Source organism: Rattus norvegicus, chromosome 12 (assembly GCF_036323735.1).
Source record: "Rattus norvegicus strain BN/NHsdMcwi chromosome 12, GRCr8, whole genome shotgun sequence".
Lineage (NCBI taxonomy): Eukaryota > Metazoa > Chordata > Mammalia > Rodentia > Muridae > Rattus > Rattus norvegicus.
Window position 1 is genome coordinate 14,104,838 of NC_086030.1, and position 21,014 is coordinate 14,125,851.

Consider the following 21,014-nt stretch of genomic DNA (forward strand, 5'->3'; position numbering starts at 1 on the left):
AAGCAATGTGAATATCAGCTGTAACATTAACAATGAAAGAAAAAGTTATAGGCTCTAAAAGTAGTTCAGAGAACGAAGTCACCTGTCTCCATGACTGATGATCTGAGTTCAATTCCAAGAATCTATGTGATAGAACAGAATGAATTCCCTCAGGTTTTCTTCTTGTCTTTTCAGCCCACAGACAAGTATACTTACATATAAGCAAGTAAATATGTAATAAATACTTTTTTGTATTCCATGATAGGGTTCTTCTCAGGATGCCAGAGACCTGGAATAGAGAAGGGCCTCAGGACTCTTAGGGAAAAACTGGGGAAACAATTGAAGGGGTTAGGAACTTCACATGAAGACCAATAGAGTCTGTGGCTGAACGTTCCCCTAATGAATAAAGATTTTAGGGATCCAATCACTGGGCAAGTAGGTTGGACTTCTGTTAGGAGAGAGAAAGAGAGGAAGCAGGAAAATAGAGTCTTTTGGACCAGACAGATTATGGAGGACAAAATGTAAACAGCAGAAGCCCCTAGATAAGGTAGCAAATCCTCCAGGATCCTCTACTGGAGGATTGAAAACTTAAAATTTACAAATTAGGATGCTAGTTGCTACATGCACTGATTGTGTTGCCTGTTGACTCTAAACTAAGTTTGTGTGATGTTTTTCTTCACTCAGAGACTCAACTGGTTTCCAGAGAGAAAGGTATGGTGATGAAGTGTGGTTTTGGGTGAAATGCATCCCAACTATCCATGGGAATTTGGAAGCATGGGGCTGTTGTAGCAGCGATGCGGCATGGGAATTTAATGAGCCAGGTGGAGAGATTTCAGAGTTCTGGTTGAGAGAGGCTGCTGGGCTGAGAACAGATTGGATTACCTGTCGTGGATTGCTTTTTTTAAATTTTCACGCAACAAGAGTCAACTAACGTGGACCCTTGGGGGCTCTAACTGAACCACCAACCAAATGCATAGACAGGCTGGACCTAGTCCCCTATCTCTCAAATCTCCCTACCCCTACTCACACCCACACCTGGGCATATGTAACAAAGCATATATAAAACATGTAACAAAAACTCGGGCTTCATATGGGTTTCCCAACAACTAAAGTGAGGGTTGTCGCTAAAGCTGTTCTCTGTTGTGTGTAGTTTTATAAGAATTCTCTGCTTTTGTCTGGGAGCTATTGTCCATGCTCTGACCTCTCCTGGCTTTGCAACCCCCTCTGCCATTTGACACAACCAACCCGACTCCTGGATTCCTTTTCTACCCACCTTTGCACTTGGAGGGATTGAGTTACAAGCCCCCTCCTGAGACTTGGATCTGTGGATGAAAGAGACACACATAGCTACTTCGCCTTTAGAACCTGCCTTTAGACACAATTGCTGGGTGCAGATACCTCGTGTATAGAAATGCGTGCCCTTATCAATTTATGCTCTCCATCTCTCTCTCTGCTATAAACTTAGTGGTATGCATCAACTAGCCCCCAGCAACATCCTTGGCCCCGACCCGTAGCAGAGGCATTCAGGACCTAGCTGCCCTGAGACTATCTATATATGACTATTTCTTTATTCTGGTTCCAAAGCAAGGAAGAACGTATCTCTTTTCCTACATCTCTCTTTCCTCTTAGGAGATGGAATTCCCACCTATCCCTTCCTCCCAGCAATTGGCCCCCAGCCTTCTTTACTGACAAATCTAGAAACAATTGGGGAAAAGACCTTAGAGGGAGGACTTCCCCTTTACCCCGTCTGTAGAATATATTCCCCTAACTGAGCTGCACTGTCTTGGCCTCAGTGGGAGAATAGCACCTAGCCCTGCAGAGACCTGATGTACCAATTTGGGGCGGCGGGAGGATACACAGGCTGGCCTCTACCCTCTCAAGGGAGGATACACAGGCTGGCCTCTACCCTCTCAGGTAAGAAAGGGAAGGGGATTGCAGGAACGAATGTGGTGGAGACCCAGGAGGGGGGAAGCGACTGGTATGTAAAATGAATAAATAAATTAAAGGGGAGCAAAAGTAGCAACAAACAAGTATCAACACCTCCACCTATATGTTCATAACTGCCTTTTCAGGCCTCAGCAGGCAAGGCATGTGCACCCCCCCAAAGTCCTTCTTTTTTTTATTTATTTTATTTTATTTTTTTATTAACTTGAGTATTTCTTATATACATTTCGAGTGTTATTCCCTTTCCCGGTTTCTGGGCAAACATCCCCCTCCCCTCCCCTTCTTTATGGGCGTTCCCCTCCCCATCCTCCCCCCTTGCCGCCCTCCCCCCCAACAATCTAGTTCACTGGGGGTTCAGTCTTAGCAGGACCTAGGGCTTCCCCTTCCACTGGTGCTCTTACTAGGATATTTATTGCTACTTATGAGGTCAGAGTCCAGGGTCAGTCCATGTATAGTCTTTGGGTAGTGGCTTAGTCCCTGGAAGCTCTGGTTGCTTGGCATTGTTGTACCTATGGGGTCTCGAGCCCTTTCAAGCTCTTCCAGTTCCCCAAAGTCCTTCTAATAAAATTGTGAACTCTCAAAAGTTTGGAAATAAATATGTCAGTGAACAAATATTTGTGTATAGAAACATTTAATTTTTAGATGTCATCAACATAACAAAATATTCTCTAAAAATATAATAAAACCACTTTCTTTTGTTAAATTTTTTGAGAATGTTTTACCACTATATGCATATGCATATTTCCACCATTTTCTGATCTCCTCCAAGTTCTCCTATTACCTCATCCCCTTTCAACTACATACAGATATACATATACAAATATATATGTATCTATATATGTCCATATTCATATACATACACCATTTAGTGCTGCTTGTATGTATATCAGTTTAGGGATGACCAATTGCAGGTGTGTCAACTCACAGCCACATGCACCTAGAGTCACTCCAAATGCATCCCAACACAAAACCATAAACTAAAACATTTTAAGCTCAGGGGTTGGTAAGAAGATGCAACTTTTGTAATTCAATTTGTTGTCTATGGCATGAGATTTGCAGATGATAGCACTTTTTCACAAGGTCAAAACAACAGTCAACTGTTTGACAATTTCAACATTAGCACATGCAATTTTGCTCTCTGGACCTCTTCAACCCCAAAACTTTACAAAATGGTACACTATTTTACAACAGAGCCCCTCACTTTAATTTTTGTTGTTGACACTTTTTTCCTTTCACAAGACTGACAGCATCCCAGAGCAATCAGGAGGCAAAATTTGAAGATAACTGAAGAAAATAAATACTTGTTTAACCTCCCCCATTGAACTCAAGAATGTCAGGGGTAGCAAGGGGGTGGAAAATGAATGTTTACAAGGGTTTATTTACCAAGATAAAGTGAGTTCATGAGTTAGAACTCTAGAACACTGAGAAGATGGCTTCCTTGACCACAGAACGAATCTGCCCCTAGAAGTCAGTAACCACCAATAGATTTGTTATTTTCTTTAAATTACATTTCTTGTGTATTGGAAGGACATGCCACACTGTGGGAGAGGAGGTCAGAGGACAATGTTGAGGACCTAGCTCTTGAATTTCACTATGTGATTTCCTGTGAGTATTTTCTAGACAAATAGCAGGTACCAAAGTTAAATCAGGATCAGACAAACCATCTAAACTCCTAAAAAAATAGAAGCAGTTATTAAAAATCTCCCAACCAAAAAAAGCTCATGATCAAATGGGTTTAGTGAAGAATTCTATCAGAACTTCATAGCAGACCTCATACAAATACTGTCCAAATTATTAGACAAAAGAGAAACAGAAGAAACTCTACTTAATTCCCTTTATGAAGCCACAACTACGCTTATACCTAAACCACACAAAGACCCAACAAACAAAGAGAACTTAAGTTGCTTCAGTGTCCTGGTGCAGTTAGTCATGTTTTTTGCATGCTCAATCAGCCGAGATACCTGAGGAAATCCAGACCCAAGAACAACCAATGGAGGAGGAGGAGGTCGAGATCTTTGCCTTTCAGACAGAAATTGCCCAGTTAATGTACTTGATCACCAACACGTTGTACTCAAACAAAGAGCTCTTTCTGAGGGGGCTTATTTCCAACTCCTCAGATGCTCTGGATAAAATCAGATACAAGAGCTTGACAGACTCTAAAAACCTGGATTCTGGGAAGGAGTTACACATTAATCTTGTTCCCAGAAAACAAGATCAAACCCTCACTATTGTGGATACTGACATTGGCATGACCAAGGCTGACTTGATCAATAACATTGGCACTATTGCCAAGTCATGCACCAAAGCCTTCATGACCATGCTTTGCAGGCTCATGGAGATATCTCTATGATTGTCCAGTTTGGTGTTGGTTTTTACTCTGCATATTTGGTTGCCGAGAAAGTGACTGTCATCATGAAGCAGAATGATGATGAGCAGTATGCCTGGGAATCCTTAGCTAAGGGATCCTTCACAGTGAGGACTGACACAGGTGAACCAATGGGTCGTGGAACAAATGTTATCTTGCATCTGAAAGAAGACCAAACTGTGTAATTGAAGGAAAGGAGAATAAAAAAATTGTGAAGAAATATTCTCAGTTTATTGGTTATCCCATTATTCTGTTTGTGGAGAAGGAACATGACATCAGTCATGACGAAACCGGAGAAAAGGAAGAGAAAGAAAAGGAAGAAAAGGAGTCTGATGACAAGCCTGAAATAGAAGACATTGGTTCTGATGAAAAAGAAGAAGAAAAGAAGGATGGTGACAAGAAGAAAAAGAAGAACCTAAAGGAAAAGTACATTGATCAAGAAGAACTCAACAAAACAAAGCCAAATTGTACAAGAAATCCTGATGACATTACATAAGAATATGGACAGTTCTTCAAAAGCTTAGCCAACGATTGGGAAGAACATTGGGCAGTAAAGAATTTTTCTGTTGAAGGATAATTAGAATCCCGGGTCATTCTTTTTGTACCAAGATGGGCTCCTTTTGATCTGTTTGAAAACAGAAAGAAAAAGAAGAACATCAAGTTGTATGTTTGTAGTATTTTTATCATGGATAACTATGAGGAGTTAATCTCTGAGTATCTGAATTTCATCAGAGGGGTGGTGGATTTTGTGGATCTCCCTCTAAATATTTCCCATGAAATGCTGCAACAAAGCAAAATTCTGGAAGTTATCAGAAAGAATTTCGTCAAGAAATTCTTAGAACTATTTACTGAACTGGCTGAAGATAAAGAGAACTACAAAAAGTGTTATGAGCAATCCTCAAAAATTATAAAGTTTGGAATTCATGAAGACTCTCAAAATTGGAAGAAGCCTTCAGAGCTGTTGAGATACTACACATCTGCTTCTGGGGATGAGATGGTTTCTCTGAAGGACTACTGCACCAGAATGAAGGAAAACCAGAAGCACATCTATTTTTATCACAGGTGAGACCAAGGACCAGGTTGATAACTCAGCCTTTGTGGAACCTCTTCAAAAGCATAGCTTAGAAGTAATCTATATGATTGAGCCCATTGATGAGTATTGTGTGCAACAGCTGAAGGAATTTGAGGACAAGACCTTGATGTCAGTTACAAAACAAGGACAGGAACTTCCAGGGAATGAAGAGAAAAAGAAGAAAAAAGGAGAAAAAAAGACAAAATTTAAGAACCTGTGAAAAATTATGAAAGATATTTTGGAGAAAAGGGTTGAAAAAGTGGTTGTGTCAAACCAATTGGTGACATCCCTATGCTGTATTGTCACAAGCACATATGGGCAAACAGAAAATATGGAAGAATCATGAAAGTTCAAGCATCAAGCACTCAAAGACAACTCAACAATGAGTTACATGGCAGCAAAGACACACTTGGAGATAAACCCTGACCACTCCATTATTGAAACAAAGCAAAAGGCAGAGGCTGAAAAGAATGACAAGTCATGAAGGATCTGGTCATCTTGATGTATGAAAATGCACTCCTGTCTTCTAGCATCTGCCTGGAAGATCCCCAAACCCATGCTAACAGGATCTACACTATGATCAAGTTTTGTTTAGGTACTGATGAGGATGATCCTACAGTGGATGATACCAATGCTGTTGTAACTGAAGAAATGCCACCCCTGGAGGGAGATGATGACACATCATGCATGGAAGAAGTAGTCTAGGCTTCGCCAGAACTGTGTTTGATGCTTACCTTGATTCCTTCTGATAATATATTTCCCATGATTTTTGTTTATTTTTGTTAATATGTAAAATATCTGTGTGGCATGGAATCTATGGGGAAGAAAAAATTTCTACATGTGATACTGTGATACAATAGGTTTGACTCAAGAGGTTGATAGAAAGTTTGGTGTAAGACATAATGTAACCTACTATTAATTTTAACTACATGGTCTGAACAGCTTAGCTGTAGATCTGGATTCCCTAGTAGACCAAATTAAGATGGCTTAAGTTTCATCTTAAATTTCTTTTTTTTTCATTTTTAAAAAATTTTTATTAGCTAAATTCCATTACATATATTTCTTTTTTCCCATCTTTATTAAATTGGGTATTTCTTATTTACATTTGAAATGTTATTCCTTTTTCCAGTTTCCAGGCCAACATCTTCCTAACCCTTCCCTCTCCCCTTCTATATGGGTGTTCACCTCCCATCCTCCAACCATTACTGCACCCCCCCCAAGAATCCCATTCACTGGGGGTCCAGTCTTGGCAGGACCAAAGGCTTCCCCTTCCACTGGTGCTCTTACTAGGATATTCATTTCTACCTTTGCAGTTGGAGCCCAGGGTCAGTCCATGTATAGTATTTGGGTAGTGGATTAGTCCCTGGAAGCTCTGGTTGGTTGGCATAGTTGGTCATATGAGATCTCAAGCCCCTTCAGCTCTTTCAGTCCTTTCTCTGATTCCTTCAATGGGGGTCCCATTCTCAGTTCAGTGGATTGGTGCTGGCATTTGCCTATGTATTTGCAGTATTCTGGCTGTATCTCCGAGGAGAAATCTACATTCCTGTCAGCCTGCACTTCTTTGCTTCATCCATCTTAACTAGTTTGGTGACTGTAAATGTGTGGGGAGTGGGTGCAGTGGTGATCCCAAGATGGCGCCCAGACTGCTGCTGAGTCTTAAGACTAGCACCTGAAGAAAGCCACGCCCCATCATGAGAGCTGCGCAGGCGCCCCATGACAATAGAACAGGCCATGTGACATGGACCTATGAACGGAGGTTAGGCAGACTGGACGACTGGACGGTTGAGGCGGTTGAGGGAGGTTATAAGGGAGTGCGCTCAGGGGCTGGATTGAGACATTGTTGCTGCTTGCAGACAAAAGGGTTCCTGAATAAACTGCTTTGAGAAGAACTGTAGGGAGCGGTGCGACAGCTGTATGATAATGAGGTGAATCTGGCGCCCTCCTAACAACAGTACTGAGCATGCGTGGAGTTTTGCACCTGACGTCAGTCTGGCTGGGGCGGTACTATGCTAAATGGGAGTTCATGCCTCGCCAATCTCTGGAGGACAAGTAGCTGGGATGGCAGTGGGGTGACTCGTGCCCCACCAATCCCTGAAAGAAGATTAGCATACTGTTGTGTATATAAGCCGAGCGGCTTTGCCGCTCGGCGCGGTAACACTTAAAGCGGTAACACTTAAAGCTGTAACACTTGGAGCTGTAACACTTGGAGCTGTAACACTTAGGGCTGGCTGCCGCCGCCTCCCTGTATCAACAAAGAAGGTCTCCTGCAGTAAAGGCTGTTGAGAAGAATCCAACCGTGTTGCGTCTTCCTTGCCGGACGAGGTGGGCGCGACAAAGTGGTGGCCCGTACGGGGACGAGGACATCCTCGTGGATCTCAGAACTCTTCAGCTTCAGGAGGAGCGACGTCGGAAAAGTTCCCGGTAAGGGACCATAAAGTTCTCTGGAGGTGAGCAGAGACGATGGGAGCCTTGGGTTAGAGACTAAAAGGTCTGCGGTCTGCAGCGATGTTGTTTCAAGTTGATCCTTTGTGGGCAGGTTTTATAATTTTGTTTCTTTTCGTCTTTGTGTTGTGTGTTTGCTTTCTTTTGAATTGCCACCGTCCCGGACGGGAGTGCACTTGCTCGGAGTAGCCAACAGGTGCCAGGCTACGGAGTTGGGTATAAACAAACAGGCCAGCTTGCTAAAAAACCGCTTGCAAATAAGTTCATTGAGTATGGGAAGCTCACATTCCAGCCCACTCCTGACAGCTCTCCAGGAGCTCCTTAATCGGCGTAAGCTCAAAGTTGAAAGGAAAATCCTGTCAAGTTTTCTTGATGAATGCGATCGTTGTGCTCCGTGGTTTATAGTGTCAGGATCTCTTACCTTGCGAGCATGGGACAAATTGGGAAGGGATCTAGATAAAGAAGCCACAGAGGGCAAGCTTAGACCCGGATCAAAGCCTCTTTGGCGAATAGTCCGCGCTTGTTTAGAGGATAAGCGATGTGAGGAAGTCGTTAGAACAGGTCAGAGAATCCTTGCAGAGCAACAAAGTATGTCGGAGGGAGTAAAGGTCTTGAAAGAAAAAAAGAAAAGAAAAGGAGATAAAAGGAACAGAGAGAAGGCAGAGATGAAAAAAGAGGATAATCAGGACCAGGAAACAAATAAGATATATTCTTTAAAAGCCTTGACCTTAGAAATGTCAGACAATCTAGAAAGCATCACTGACAGCTTAGAGAAAGTGAAAGTAAAGGTAGAACCATCGGGTCCCGGGCCTCCCGCAGAGCAACAAAAAGAAGCACAAGACTCCACCTCAGTTCCACCACCAGACTCATATTGACCCCTAGAATGGGAACTCAGGTGGTGGATACAGATTTTAAAGGCCCCAGTAAGCAGAATTCAGAAGTATCACAGAAATTTAAAGCATGTGCAAAGATAAAGACTTGGGGTAATGGTAGTGGTCAAAAGGGGACAAGGTAATAATGGTAATGTGTTCTTTTAGAGTTATGTTAAAATCTAGAGAAGCAAAGTCGATTCTCATAGATGCTTTTAGTCTTTGGACCCTGACTAGAGACAATATACACCCTAGGCAAGAGAGAGAATGGGGTTGAGAAAAACAGTCCTCCCGAACTCTCCACAGATGCTTTGGCAAAAGAAGGAAATGAGCTTAAGTTTTTTGAAGCTCTCCTGGGAACAGAAGGAGGTGGGAGACGTCTTGCCTCCTTGCTGGCTCCTATTGGAGAAGTGCTTGTTTCTGGTTCTGGGTTCTTTAGGTAGGATGTCTGGGTCCCTTTGGTGGAACGCCATCTAGTCCTTTTCCTCTGTGTCTATTGTCTGTCCTTGGTGCACCAAGCTGTGGATGTATGTCAATTTATGTCTGGGTTTTGCTTCTCGTTGCTTGAATGTTTTGTGTTTCATGTTTAAAAGAAAAAAAAATGGTTAAAACTTTAAATGCTGGTTGATTCACCCATTGATGTAGCTTTAACTCCTTTCAAGAAAGGAACAAATAAATAAAAAGTTTCAATTGGCTTTTGGAGCCGGCATCTGTAGCTAGAAGCCTAAGTTGGCTGGACAAGCTCCCCAGGGGGCTGGCTAAATGTTTATACTAGCCGCCCTAGAAGCGGCCTATACAAAAGTGGTTAAGGTGCTTGAAAACAATCAATTGTTCATAGCACCTGAAAAGGTTCAAATGGGCCAAATGGGAGAATATTTAGGAACTAAAATCACTTCTCATAGCATTTCTCCTCAAAAAATTGAATTACCATTTAAAAACATTAAATGACTTTCAAAAATTACTAGGATTCGACCCTATATTAAAATGCCCAATGTAGATTTACAACCACTTTATGAGATCCTGAAAGGGGATTCTCAGCTTACTTCACCCCGTGTTTTAACCAAGGAAGCACGATTATCCTTGAGGAAAGTAGAAGAAAGACTAGAAAAGGCAATACTAAAAAGGTATAAGGAAGAGGAAGATCTGCTTTTGTGTATACTGAGAACTTTTTGTCAACCTACAGGAGTATTATGGCAACAAGGTCCACTTCTTTGGATTTATCCCCACATTTCTCCTAATAAAACCCTTGAATATTACCCTTCTGCTGTTGCACAGCTAGCTATATTAGGTGTTAAATCTTGCATTCAGCATTTTGGTATTTCACCAAAGAAAATTATTATACCATATACAACTGCTCAGGTAGAAACATTGTGTGCATTGGTAGATGATTGGGCCATATTGCGCTGTAGTTTTGATGGAGAGTTTGACAATCATTATCCTAAGGATCTGTTGCTACAATTTTTTACTGAACATCCAGTGATCTTTCCTAAGATCACTGCCTCAGAGCCTTTGTCTGGAGCGTTAGATATTTATACAGATGGCTCCAAAACCGGTGTAGGTGCCTATATGGTTGATTCTCAAGAACCAGTATTAATTCAATATAGTCCAGGTACCCCCCAAATTACAGAATGTAAAATTGTATTGGAAGTTTTCAAAAGATTTCATGATTCTTTTAATTTAATTTCTGACTCTGCTTATGTGGTTAGTGCGGTGCGCTCACTTGAAATTGCAGGGCCAATTCGGTCGACTAGTACTGTATGTCAAATTCTTTTAGAATTACAAAATTTGATTTGGGCCAGAAAAAATAAATTTTTCATACAACATATTCGAGCCCATACTAATTTGCCTGGTCCCATGACCAGTAATAACGCCCTGGTGGATGCTAGTACTCGTAGAGAGTTTATTTTTCATGCTGCTCCGGTTGACCTCGCTAGAGAATTTCATCAAAAGTTTCATGTACCTGCCTTTACTCTTCAACAAAAATTTAAAATCTCTAGAGCTGCAGCTCGTGATGTGGTGTTAAGTTGCCAGAATTGTGTTCAATTTCACCACCCTCCTCATGTAGGGATTAACCCTCGTGGTCTGATCCCGCTAAAACTTTGGCAGATGGATGTCACACACATATCTCAATTTGGAAATTTAGAATATGCTCATGTTTCTGTTGATACATGTTCTGGTATTATACATGCTACTCTGATGACTGGTGAAAAGGCTCGTAATGCCATTAGTCATTGCTTAGAGGCATGGGCAGCCTGGGGAAAGCCTGATAGTCTCAAGACGGACAACGGGCCTGCCTACACTGCAAAGTCCTTTCAGGCATTTTGCCAGACAATGCAGGTCAAACATACTACAGGATTGCCATACAATCCCCAAGGTCAAGGAATTGTGGAAAGAGTACATCGTACCTTAAAAGAGCTGATAAAAAAACAAAAAGAGGGAATTGCCAGCAGCCGAACACCAAAAGAACAACTTTCTTTAGCTCTTTTTACTCTAAATTTCTTAGTTTTGGATGCGCATGGCCGCTGTGCTGCGGATCGCCATGCTGCTACTACACCTATAACTAATGCAGAAGTAAAGTGGAAAGATGTCTTAACTGATAAATGGTGTGGCCCAGATCCCGTGATCTCGAGATCTAGGGGAGCTGTTTGTGTTTTTCCGCAGAATCAAGAAAATCCAATTTGGGTACCTGAGCGCTTGACTCGAAAATTGCCTTCTGAAGATGAGACTACGAACCCTACTATTGCTACTGGGAATGATAATACAGGTTAATTCGATCACCCTGTGGGCTATTGCCAGATCCTGGCCAGTACCCATGCCAGTCCATAGCAATTCTACTGTTTTACCAACCTTTTTCTCTACCTCCTGTTTGCGTGATGTTCCTTGTATAGTGCCAACTGGAGAAATGCCCCAACGGTATGCCGCCACTAACGTTTCTCTGTTGCATACCTTATGTTTTACCATTAAAGACTCTTCCCTGCCCTGTATTTGGTTACGTAGAGCCACGTTAGCTAATTGGTTGAATCCTATAAGTGACAGCACAATGAACACCGGGATCATCCTGGCTGCTTTGAGTCAAATTGCCCAGGGAGTCTCTTCACCCAGCAAGGACATGCCAGTCGATAGTTCTGCTGATCTGAACATTACAACACTAATTGTGATGCATAATTGTAGTGTTCCATCACGCCCAGGGCAAGGTAACTATGCACAGAATAGCTCTACCCGTCGTAGAGTCTTACCCGCTTGCCCCCCGCATCAAGAGTTTCCACCTAATTTTACCCCATGTCAGAGTCCATTCCATAGAACAAAACAATTCCTACCGGGATTTGAATTTTCCCCTCCTCTTGGCCATGTACAGTATGACTGGGGGGAGAATAAGACTGGCAAGCATAATCTCTGGCCTTGGTTTCAATGGGTGCTGTCCAATGAGCAAGGGGCATATACATCCCTGACCCCTTTTGCTAGGTTGATGGGTGAGAACTTCACGCTGTATAATGTTTCGGCTACCAGAAAAAATGATACCAGGTTGACCAATATTCAATATAATAACCTCTTGGAACATAATACTGCCACTAGTACTTCAGTATGTGTTAGATCACCCTTTTTCTTTCTGATAAGCACTAATGTCAGCAATGGTGTTTTAAATTGTAATAGCTCTGATGTAGTCTGCTATTTAGCTGAATGCTGGGATGGCAACAATGACACCGCAGTGATGGTCAAGATTCCCTCCTTTGTGCCAATCCCAGTGGAGGCAAACCCAGATAGTTTTCCTATTCTTAATTTGCTGAGAACCAAAAGAGATTTTGGAATTACGGCAGCCATAATTTCAGCCATCGTGCTGTCTGCTGCCGCAGCTACCACAGCTGCAATTGCTATGACCAATCAAATACAGACGGCTGAGACTGTCAATCAGATTGTAGAAAGAACTGCAATGGCGCTAGAGATACAAGAAGAATTTAATACTCATTTGGCATCTGGCCTTCTATTAGCCAATCAAAGGATAGATTTAGTTCAAGAACAAATTGAAACACTGTATCATATGACACAGCTGTCTTTCCTCCCTAAGAGGTTTATACATTACTCCTTTACAAGCCAACTTTTCTCAGCATTCTCAACAGAGCAAAGAAATCTCAAATTATCTGAAAGGAAACTGGTCCATGAAAGCAGAGCAACTATCCAGACAATTGCTGATGCAGATTGCTGTCCTCAACAGCACTAGGCTGGACCCCATCACAATTGAAGACTTTACCTCATGGATTACCAATGCTTTCTCCTTTTTTAAGGAGTGGGCGGGCATGTTTGCCTGGGGAGCTATTGTCCTCCTGGGATGCGGAGTATGTCTCTGGCTTATTGGCCGTTTAAAAAGAGAACATGCCAGACACAAAGCGGTTGTTTACCAGGCTATGACCGCCATTGACAATGGTGCTTCTCCCAATGTATGGCTGGCCTCTTTGAAAGATTAAGAGTTCGCCCTAGATCATTTTTGTCACAGTCATGTGGGGTCATTGTATCCAGGGACGGGCAACTTTCCTCGAGCTCGGACCAACCTAAGACACGGGGGCCCGGTGGCGATAGGGTGACCCAACGACGGGTAAGGCCGAGTCATCGTCAGGAACGACCTAAGACAGGAGCAATGACAAGATTGACGTGACACCCAGATCTAGACCAGTCATTTTATTAAACAAAAAAGGGGGAGATGTAGGGAGCGGTGCAACAGCTGTATGATAATGAGGTGAATCTGGCGCCCTCCTAACAACAGTACTGAGCATGCGTGGAGTTTTGCACCTGACGTCAGTCTGGCTGGGGCGGTACTATGCTAAATGGGAGTTCATGCCTCGCCAATCTCTGGAGGACAAGTAGCTGGGATGGCAGTGGGGTGACTCGTGCCCCACCAATCCCTGAAAGAAGATTAGCATACTGTTGTGTATATAAGCCGAGCGGCTTTGCCGCTCAGCGCGGTAACACTTAAAGCGGTAACACTTAAAGCGGTAACACTTAAAGCTGTAACACTTGGAGCTGTAACACTTGGAGCTGTAACACTTAGGGCTGGCTGCCGCCGCCTCCCTGTATCAACAAAGAAGGTCTCCTGCAGTAAAGGCTGTTGAGAAGAATCCAACCGTGTTGCGTCTTCCTTGCCGGACGAGGTGGGCGCGACAAAGAACGTCTTGGTGTCGCTCCTTTCCTGATGATCCAGGTTAGAAGTGACATAAATGTATGGGCCACATGTGGGGCAGGATCTGATGGGCGTTCCTTCTGCCTCTGTTCTAAACTTTGCCTCCCTATCCCCTACTAACGGTGTTCTTATTCCCCTTTTAAAGAAGGAGTGAAGCATTCACATTTTGGTCATGTTTCTTGAGTTTCATGTGTTCTGTGAATCTAGGGTAATTCAAGCATTTGGGCTAATAGCCACTTATCAATGAGTGCATACCATGTGTGTTTTTCTGTGATTGGGTTACCTCACTCAGGATGATATTTTCCAGTTCCATTCATTTGCCTATGAATTCCATAAAGTCATTGTTTTTGATAGCTGAGTAATATTCCATTGTGTAGATGTACCACATTTTCTGTATCCATTCCTCTGTTGAAGGGCATCTGGGTTCTTTCCAGTTTCTGGCTATTATAAATAAGGCTGCTATGAACATAGTGGAGCATGTGTCTTTGTTTTATGTTGGGGCATCTTTTGGGTATATGCCCAAGAGTGGTATATCTTGGTTCTCAGGTAGTTCAATGTCCAATTATCTGAGGAATCTCCAGACTGATTTCCAATCTGTACCAGTCTGCAATCCCACCAACAATGGAGGAGGGTTCCTCTTCCTCCACATCCTCGCCAGCATTTGCTGTCACCTGAGTTTTTGATCTTAGCCATTCTCACTGGTGTGAGGTGAAATCTTGGGGTTGTTTTGATTTGCATTTCTCTTATGACTAAAGATGTTGAACATTTCTTTAGGTGTTTCTCAGCCATTCGGCATTCCTCAGCTGTGAATTCTTTGTTTAGTTCTGAACCCCATTTTTAATAGGGTTATTTGTCTCCCTGCAGTCTAACTTCTTGAGTTCTTTGTATATTTTGGATATAAGCCCTCTATCTGTTGTAGGATTGATAAAGATCTTTTCCCAATCTGTTGGTTGCCATTTTGTCCTAACCACAGTGTCCTTTGCCTTACAGAAGGTTTGCAGTTTTATGAGATCCCATTTGTCGATTCTTGATCTTAGAGCATAAGCCATTGGTGTTTTGTTCAGGAAATTTTCTCCAGTGCCTATGTGTTCGAGATGCTTCCCCACTTTTTCTTCTATTAGTTTGAATGTATCTGGTTTGATGTGGAGGTCCTTGATCCACTTGGACTTAAGCTTTGAACACGGTGATAAGCATGGATAGATTTCCATTCTTCTATATGCTGACCTTCAGTTGAACCAGCACCATTTACTGAAAATGCTATCTTTTTGGATGGTTTTGGCTCCTTTGTCAAAAATCAAGTGACTATAGGTGTGTGGGTTCATTTCTGGGTCTCCAGTTCTATTCCACTGGTCTATCTGCCTGTCTCTGTACCAATACCATACAGTTTTTTTTATCAGAATTGCTTTGTAATATTGCTTTAGTTCAGGGATAGTGATTCCCTCAAAAGTCCTTTTATTGTGCAGGATAGTTTTAGCTATCTTGGGCTTTTCATTATTCCAGAAGAAAGTGCAAATTGTTCTGTCTATCTCTATGAAGAATTTTATTGGAATTTTAATTGGAATTTTGATGGGGATTGCATTAAATCTGTAGATCACTTTTGGTAAAATAGCCATTTTTACTATATTAATCTTGCCAATCCATGAGCATGGGAAGTCTTTCCATCTTCTGAGATCTTCTTCAATTTCTTTCTTCAGAGGCTTGAAGTTGTTATCATACAGATCTTTCACATGCTTGGTTAAAGTCACACCGAGGTATTTTATATTATTTGGGACTGTTATGAAGGGTGTCGTTTCCCTAATTTCTTTCTCAGTTTGTTTGACTTTTGTGTAGAGGAAGGCTACTGATTTATTTGAAATAATTTTACACCCAGCCACTTTGCTGAATGTATTTATCAGGTTTAGTAGTTCTCTGGTGGAACATTTGGGATCACTTAAATATACTATCATATCTTCTACAAATAGTCATATTTTGATTTCTTCCTTTCCAATCTGTATCCCTTTGATCTTCTTTGTTGTCTGATTGCTTTGGGTAGAACTTCAAGAACTATATTGAATAAGTAGTGAGAGAGTGGGCAGCCTTGTCTAGTCCCTGATTTTAGTGGGATTGCTTCAAGTTTCTCTCCATTTATTTTAATGCTACTGGTTTGCTGTATTTGGCTTTCACTATGTTTAGGTATAGGCCTTGAATTCCTGTTCTTTCCAGGACTTTTACCATGAAGGGGTGTTGAATTTTGTCAAATACTTTCTCGGCATCTAATGAAATGATCATGTGGTTTTTATCTTTCAGTTTGTTTATATAGTGGATTACGTTGATGGTTTTCCATACATTAAACCATCCCTGCATCCCTAGGATGAAGCCTATTTGATCATGATGGACGATTATTTTGATGTATTCTTGGATTCAGTTCGCAAGTATTTTATTGAGTATTTTTGCGTCGATATTCATAAGGGAAAATTGGTCTGAAGTTCTCTTTCTTTGTTGGGGCATTGTGTAGTTTAGGTATAAGTGCAAAACTGCGGCTTCCTAGAAGGATATTCAGTAGCGCTCAGTCTGTTTCAATTTTTTGGAATAGTTTGGATAGTATTGGTATGAGGTCTTCTATGAAAGTCTGATAGAATTCTGCACTGAACCCATCTGGACCTGGGCTTTTTTGGTTGGGAGACTTTTAATGACTGCTTCTATTTCTTTAGGCTGTTTATATGGTTTATCTGTTCCTGATTTAACTTCGGTACCTGATATCTGTCTAGGAAATTGTACATTTCCTCTAGATTTTCAAGTTTTGTTGAATACAGGCTTTTGTAGTAGGATCTGATGATTTTTTGAATTTCTTTGGAGTCTGTTGTTATATCTCCCTATTCATTTCTGATTTTGTTAATGTGGACACACTCTCTGTGTCTTCTGGTTAGTCTGGCTAAGGGTTTATCCATCTGGTTGATTTTTTCAAAGAACCAGCTTTTGGTTCTGTTGATTCTTTGTATAGTCCTTTTTGTTTCTACTTGGTTTATTTCACTTCTCAGTTTGATTATTTCCTGCCTTCTACTCCTCCTGGGTGTATTTGCTTCTTTTTGCTCTAGAGGTTTCACGTGTGCTGTTAAGCTCCCGATATATGCTGTCTCCTGTTTCTTTCTGCAGGCACTCTGAGCTTTGAGTTTTCATCTTAGCACAGCTTTCATTGTGTCCCATAAGTTTGGGTATGTTGTACCTTCATTTCCACTAAATTCTAAGAAGTCTTTAATTTCTTTCTTTATTTCTTCCTTGACCAGGTTATCGTTGAGTAGAGCATTGTTCAACTTCCTTGTATATGTGCGTGTTCTTCCCTTATTGTTATTGAAGACCAGCTTTAGCCTGTGATGGTCTGATATGACGCATGGGATTATTCCTGTCTTTCAGTATCTGTTGAGGCCTGTTTTATGACTGAATATAGGGTCAATTTTGAAAAAATAACATGACATGGTGAGAAGAAAGTATATCCTTTTGTTTTAGGATAGAATGTTCTATAAATATCTGCCATGTCCATTTGGTTCATAACTTCTGTTAGTCTGTCTATGTCTCTGTTTAATTTCTGTTTCCATGATCTGTCCATTGATGAGAGTGGGGTGTTCAAATCTCCTACTATTATTGTGTTAGGTGCAATGTGTGCTTTGAGCTTTAGTGAGGTTTCTTTTATGAATGTAGGTGCCCTTGTATTTGGAGCATAGATATTTAGGATTGAGAGTTCATATTGATGAATTTTTTTCTTTGATGAATATGAAGTGTCCTTCCTTATTTGTTTGATGACTTTTGGTTGAAAATCAATTTCATTCTATATTAGAATGGCTACTCCACCTTGGTTCTTCAGACCATTTGCTTAGAAAGTTGTTTTGTAGCCTCTTACTCTGAGGTAGTGTCTGTCTTTGTCTCTGAGGTGTGTTTCCTGTAGGCAGCAAAATGGTGGATCCTCATAATGTATCCAGTTTGTTGATTTGTGTCTTTTACTGGGGAATTGAGTCCACTGATATTGAGAGTTATTAAGGAATAGTGATTGTTGCTTCCTGTTATCTTCGTGTTTGGAGGTGAGATTATGTTTGTTTCCATGTCTTCTCTTTGTTTTGTTGCAAAAAGATTAGTTTCTTGCTTTTTCTTGGGTGTAGCTTGCCTCCTTGTGTTGGGCTTTACCATTCATTATGCTTTGTTGGGCTGCATTTGTAGAAAGATACTGTTTAGATTTGGTTTTGTCATGGAATATCTTGTTTTCTCCATCTATGTTAATTGAGAGTTTTCCTGGATAAAGCAACCTGGGCTGGGATTTGTCTTCTCTTACGGTCTGTATGACTTCTGTCCAGGATCTTCTGGCATTCATAGCCTCCGGTGAGAAGTCTGGTGTAATTCTTTAGGTCTGCCTTTATATGTTACTTGACTTTTTCCCTTACTGCTTTTAATATTCTTTTTTTTTATTTTGTGTATTTGGTGTTTTGACTATTATGGGATGGGAGGAGTTTCTTTTCTGGTCCAATCTATTTGGAGTTCTGTAGGCTTCTTGTAGGTTTATGGGCATCTCTTTCTTTAGATTAGGGAAGTTGTCTTCTATGATTTTGTTGAAGATATTTACTGGTCCTTTGAATTTGGACTCTTCATTCTCTTCCATGCCTATTATCCTTTCGTTTGATCTTCTCATTGTGTCCTGCATTTCCTGTATGTTTTGGGCCAGTAGCTTTTTCTGTTTAACATTATCTTTGACAATTGTGTCGATGATTTCTATGGAATCTTCTGCTCCTGAGATTCTCTCTTCTATCTTTTGTATTCTTTTGTGCTGTTTGTATCTATGGCTTCCTTTGGTTTTCTATATCCAGGGTTTTCTCACTTTGTGCCTTCTTTATTGTTTCTATTTCCATTTTCTATTTCTTCACATGTTGATTGTGTTTTCCTGTAATTCTTTCAGGGATTTTTGTGTTTCCTCTCTAAGGGCTTCTACTTGTTTATTTGTGTTTTCCTGCATTTCTCTAAGGGAGTTCTTTATGTCTTTCTTAAAGTCCTTCATCATTATCAAAAATGTGATTTTCAATCTAAATCTTGCTTTCCTGGTGTGTTTGGATATTCAGTGTTTGCTTTGGTGGGAGAATTGGGCTCTGATGATGCCATGTAGTCTTTCTTTCTGTTGCTTGGGTTCCTGTGCTTGCTTCTCGCCATCAGGTTGTGTCTGGTGTTGCCTTGTTCTTCTATTTCTGACAGTGGCTTGACCGTCATATAGGCCTGTGTTTCAGGAGTACTGTTGACCTGCTTTTCTGTTTTCTTTCAGCCAGTTATGTGAACAGAGTGTTCTACTTTCAGGTGTGTTGTTGTTCCCATCCACTGGCTTTCAGCTGTTCCTGTGGGTATTTGTCCTGAGCCCAACAGGCTGGTAACTTGGAGCAGAAAAGTTGGTCTTACCTGTGGTCTTGAGCCTGAAGTCGCTCCTTGGGGCTGAGTTTCAGCTCTCCATGAGGGCAGCAACCATAAGGGCCTGCCCATACTTCTGGGACCCTGTGTATAGGAGGCCCAGATGGTGCTAAGTGTTTTCTTCTAGAGTCAGAAATGTGGGCAGAGGGTAGTCTCCTCTGGTTTCCCAGGGATGTCTGCCCCTATGAAAGTCTAGCTCTCCCTCCCATGGTATTTTGGTGCAGGGAGCTCTTTGACTGGGTCTGTTCAGATCCAGCCGCAGTCTGGACCACAGGACTCCTGCAGCTTGACTGCCCAAATCTTCCTGTGCTCAGAAGCCCGATACAGTTTCCTCTTGGGCCAGGGATGTGGGCAAAGGTGGGCAGTCCTGGGGGTCCCAGGAATTTTGCCTTTGTGTGTCCTGAGTCCACCAGGCAGGTCACTTGGAGCAGAAAAGTTGATCTTACCTCTGGTCTTGGGCCTGAAGTTGCTCCTTGGGGCTAGGTTTCAGCTCTCCATGAGGGCATCAACCAGAAAGGCATGCTCCTCCTTCTCTTAGGTCCCTGTGTGCAGGGGGCCCAGATGGTGCTAGGTGTTTTCCTCTTGAGTCGGAAATGTGAACAGAGAGTAGCCTCTTCTGGTTTCCCTGGCATATCTGCCCCTCTGAAGGTCTCCCTCTCCCTCACATGGGGTTTGGGGGCTGGGAGCTGTTAGACTGGGTCTGTTCAGATCCAGGCACAGTCTGGACCGCAGGGCTCCTGCAGCTTGAAGCCCCATCTTCCTGTCATAAATTTCTTTTCATTTCCCTGTAGTTAATTCTGCATGTACTAGTCTTAAAATTAAAACAATTTAAAACAACTTGACAGAGGAATTGCACGAGTGGCTTGTTTTTCAAAGTACCAAAATCAAAACCTTGAGTTTCCCTAGGTCTTGTAACTCAGCAAGACTTGTGAATGTGAAAATAACAGTGCCCAAATCACACTCTGCTTTAATAGGTAAATACAGATGAGATAAAAAGAAAAAAAGAAAAAGATCTTCAGACCAATTTCCCTTATATATTTCAATGCAAATGGACAAAATGAAATTACCACAAACTGAATCCAAGAACACATCAAAGCAATCATCCATCATGATCAAGTGGACTTCATCCTAGGGATACAGGTATGGTTCAATATATGGAAATCTATCAGTGTAATCCACTATGTAAACAAACTCAAAGAAAAAAAATCACATGATCATCTCATTAGACACCAAAATATGATTTGACAAAATTCAACACTTTTTCACATAAAAGGTCTTGGAAAGCTCAGGAATTCAAGGCACATACCTAAACATAATAAAAGCAATATACAGCAAACCGGCATCCAACATCGAACTAAATGGAGAGAAACTTGAAGCAGTCCAACTAAACTCAGGGACTAGACAAGGCTGCCCACTCTCTCCCTACTTGTTCAATATAGTACTCAAAGTCATAGCCAGAGCAATCAGTCAAAAATAGGACATCAAAGGGATACGAATTGGAAAGGAAGAAATCAAAATATTATTTGCAGATGATATGAAAGTTTACTTAAGTGACCCCAAAAATTCCACCAGAGAACTACTATGTCTGACAATCAACTTCAGCAAAGTGGCTGGGTGTAAAACTAACTCAAACAAATTAGTAGCCTTCCTCTACTCAAAGGGTAAACAGGTTGAGAAAGAAATTAAAGAAATGACACCCTTGATAGTAGTCCCAAATAATATGAAATACCTTGGTGTGACTTTAATCAAGCAAGTGAA

General features: G+C 41.5%; 2 protein-coding genes and 1 pseudogene across 9 annotated transcripts in view; 1 reads left to right on the forward strand and 2 right to left on the reverse strand.

The window, feature by feature from the left end:
- Positions 1–4,056, reverse strand: part of Cyp3a73 (cytochrome P450, family 3, subfamily a, polypeptide 73) — a 39,501-nt gene extending 35,445 nt beyond the window's left edge. For 7 of the 8 annotated variants that reach the window (XM_063271854.1, XM_063271851.1, XM_039089945.2 and 4 more), the window contains exon 1: positions 3,885–4,056. The gene's annotated coding sequence lies outside the window, so the exon portion shown is untranslated. The remainder of the gene's footprint in view (positions 1–3,884) is intronic. The other variant, XM_063271855.1, reaches the window with a different exon arrangement.
- The window catches only part of Hint1l2 (histidine triad nucleotide binding protein 1 like 2), an 865,401-nt gene that overhangs the window by 322,577 nt on the left and 521,810 nt on the right, over positions 1–21,014 (reverse strand). The gene's annotated exons all lie outside the window — the stretch shown is intronic.
- On the forward strand, positions 3,843–12,617 carry Hsp90aa1-ps8 (heat shock protein 90 alpha family class A member 1, pseudogene 8; annotated as a pseudogene).